Source organism: Adiantum capillus-veneris, chromosome 14, assembly GCF_014529385.1.
Source record: "Adiantum capillus-veneris isolate H3 chromosome 14, ASM1452938v2, whole genome shotgun sequence".
In the NCBI taxonomy this organism is placed as follows: domain Eukaryota; kingdom Viridiplantae; phylum Streptophyta; class Polypodiopsida; order Polypodiales; family Pteridaceae; genus Adiantum; species Adiantum capillus-veneris.
The window spans coordinates 110,660,192-110,663,800 of record NC_140944.1 but is presented as its reverse complement, the minus strand read 5'-3'; the positions used below and the strand labels follow the sequence as shown (position 1 = coordinate 110,663,800).

The window sequence follows — 3,609 nt, the reverse complement described above, 5'->3', positions numbered from 1 at the left end:
CTCTGTGGATGGATAGAGTGGGTTACTTAATGGTGAACTAGTGCAATCCTGTTATGCTTCTTTTCTCACCAAATAAAGGGTGTAAACTTCTTAAAGAAGGGATAAAGCTTCCACAAATGTGTGTAGTTGAAGATCTGCAGGAGGGAGCTATGGTTTTCTACATTTGAAACTAGCACTATATCTACGATGTAATTAAAATACACAAATGAGTTTCTAGTTTCTTTTTAGCTTTCCACAATTGAAACTAAAGTTGTCCTCATTTCATTTCTCTTGAAAAAGTGGCATGATTTTTCCTCGGAGATACGAAGTCTCACGGCACAAACACAGTCTTGATGCCTTCCGTGGCATACCACAAATTTCTCGACAGTGTTTTCACCCTTTTTTCACATTTTAAAGTTACTCTTTATGTAAACTCATGATGGGTAACAATATTAAAAAGATAAGCTGTAGCTCAGAACTACCCATATTTGTCGTGCCTTTTTGTGATACTAATCACAATTTTCTCAAGTAGATTGTTATATTTATGGAAATTCAGTGGTAACAAGGAATGGTTTTGAATTTGTATTGGCTACAATATTAATATGGCCATATTTGAATGTAAAAGGACTACCACAACAAGAAGATTTATAAATTTTCTCATGTAGGAAAATGGAGTCTTTTTCAGTGTTTTTCATACAATGAATAACATCATGAGCTTATGCTCGAGAGGCACCGCATACCTAGCTAGGTACGATTGGGGGACAAGGGACTCCCGGCCCCCCCACCGGGCCGGCGGTCCGCTGTCCCCAATCGTACGTAGCTACGTATGCGGTGCCTCCCTCACAGAAGCTCATATTCGATTTTGAGGTAACTCACAATGTGGGAATTACTGTGACTTCTTGTGTATATCCCCTAATATGGTCTTTTTCATATAAGATTTTATGGGAGGAGTTTACTCTTTTGGCCTCATAAAGTTTTGCATGATTGCAACAACAAGGTTTTTTTATGAGAAGAAAGCCAACAGACCTACTTTAGAACAAAATTCCGCTCTCTTCTCATGAGATGAAGGACCTTGCGCTTGACTTTGCTAGGCTATGGCTATAGCCTAGCTAGACGTACCTCCAGCTTCTTTCTGTTCTACGGAGGGAAATAAGCATAACCCAATTCGCCACAAGCAAAGCCCACCAAGCAGTTTAAGCGCAATTTGTATCATCCGCCATTGCTGCTCAATGCCATTCATTTGGTTATTCTTAAAAAAACAATATTAGTGGCGACGGAGTATAATTAATCTAGAGAGCAGGTATGAAGACTAGGCAGCAGGCTCAACACGCGCAGACGCATCCTCGGTCTTCTATAAAATCCTCTCTCATTGTTTTGGGTTGTTTGGTCATAGCTGTGCTTCAGCTCTTAGCAGTGCGTCTCTCCCCCAATATTGTTTTCTCTGGTCTGTACTATAAGTCCAATATTCTCTCTGAGCCTCACCAACGTCTTGACTATGAAGCTGTGGTGGTTGAGGACACCCACTTGCAGTTACATCCAACTGACTCTGCTCGACAGCACAACCAGCTAATTGGCTCAAATGGGGTAACAACCTCGAAACCCGCTTCAAATGCGCAGGAGCTTAGTACAGCTTGTACAAATGATGCTTTGGTTATCAATACCCCACATGAACAGCATGCCTCTCCACAACCCAACACGGGTTCAACAGCCGAGGAACGGCGAAACTGGCTTCGATACAACTGGGATAAGATCAAAACCCTATATATACATGACCAAGCTGATAAATGCCCCGAGCGCCTTGACGAGTTTCTCTCCAGCAACACCACCAATGGATATGCATGCCAAATATGCTTTTTCATGCAATGGCTTGCACCATTGAGTGCATTTGGTCTCAAAGAGCAGCTAGCACTACAAAGTGTTTTCAAGACCCACCCAAAAGCATGTTTGGTCATTTTGTCGCGGACCTTCAACAGTCGGGAGGGCCGCTTTCTACTTGCACCACTCTCTAAGAGAGGATACAAAGTTCTGGCAGTAACCCCCATATCCCTTCCCTATTACAATCAACTCCTGCGGAGAGATGGTTCATGAACTTCTCAAGAGGCTTAATTGATCCAGGTGCTATATCAATATACCAAAGCCTCACCAACCTTCTAAGGTTTGTAATCCTCTACAAGTATGGTGGTGTTTATATAGACTGTGACATAATTGTCATGAAGAGCTTTGCAAACTTGAGCAATGTTGTCGGTGCACAGGAGGTCGATCAAAAAATAGACAGATGGACCATGCTCAACAGTGGAGTAATGGCGTTCAACAAAAAGAGTCCTTCGCTCTTGAAGTTTATAGAGGAGTTTTGTATTTGTTTCGACGGAAGCGTTTGGGGCCATAATGGGCCACCTCTTCTAACTAGGGTGCTCATGAGAGAGCCCAATTTGGAAGTGAAGGTAATGGACCGTTCAGCATTCTCCCCTGTGCATTGGGATCACATAGGGAGCTATTTTCAAGCTCCACGCAATGATACAGAGAAGCAATGGGTGGAAGCAGAGATGAAGCAACTTATTCACCACTCTTTCTGCCTTCATCTTTGGAACAGGGTGAGCAAAAACATGTTTGTGGAGCCAGGGAGCATCATAGACAGAGTATTTCAACATGTATGCATCCTCTGTGACTCTAACCATACATATGCAAGATGAAGACATAAAATGCAGATAAATTGAGAATCCTTCTAAGGCTTCTCAAAGCACCATTCTATAATGCTCTTTCTCATGGATTGATTCACCGTGGAAAGCAAGGCCTACTTCTCTAGAAACAAGTGCATGTCAGTGGGATTGTGTCTCAAGGGCCAATGGGGCACTTTGGGTGGATATATAAAGACTCAAGTTCGACCCCGCCCACCCCCCCACCCCCACCCAAAACACACACACACACACACACACACACACACACACACACACACACACAGAGAGAGAGAGAGAGAGAGAGAGAGAGAGAGAGAGAGAGAGGACATATACTTATATTATTTGATCATGCCTTCAACTTGTTGGCATCCATCGTTACATTCCTAGACAAGAGACAATAGACTGTGCAACAAAAACACACACACACACACACACACACACACACACACACACACACACACACAAGGATTAGAAATAGTGCAAAAATATACATCTCTCTCTTTATCTATGTGTCCCCTATGTGTGTGTGTGTGTGTGTGTGTGTGTCTGTGTGTGCGTGTGTGAACATTTCATGCACACACGTGCGCATGTTAGAGTAAGCGGTTCTCTAGGGTTGATTAGAAAAGCACTGGGCTTTTGACTGTGAGAGAGGCGAGAGAGGATGTGAATAGAGAGAAAATGGTGTAGATTTGTATAATCTTGTGTAGATTTGTATAATCTTGTGCGGTTCACTATAGATAATAAGATTTAGACATATTTAAGACAAGTAACTGAGAATTGATATGCACATTAATGATAATCTTAATAGATATTTGAGAAACACGAGAATATGGCCCTACAATCCATAAACACTTCTAAGTAACGATTTTGATAGCCCAACGTATACAATTCAATCATACACACTAATGTCGTTTAAGCTTTGATTGAATAATCCAGAACCAAAAACCCGGAAGCT

General features: G+C 42.1%; 1 pseudogene; it reads left to right on the top strand.

Annotated features, from left to right (window-relative positions):
• Positions 1–1,000: 1,000 nt before the first annotated feature.
• Positions 1,001–3,116, top strand: LOC147442933 (uncharacterized protein At4g19900-like; annotated as a pseudogene).
• Positions 3,117–3,609: the final 493 nt, after the last annotated feature.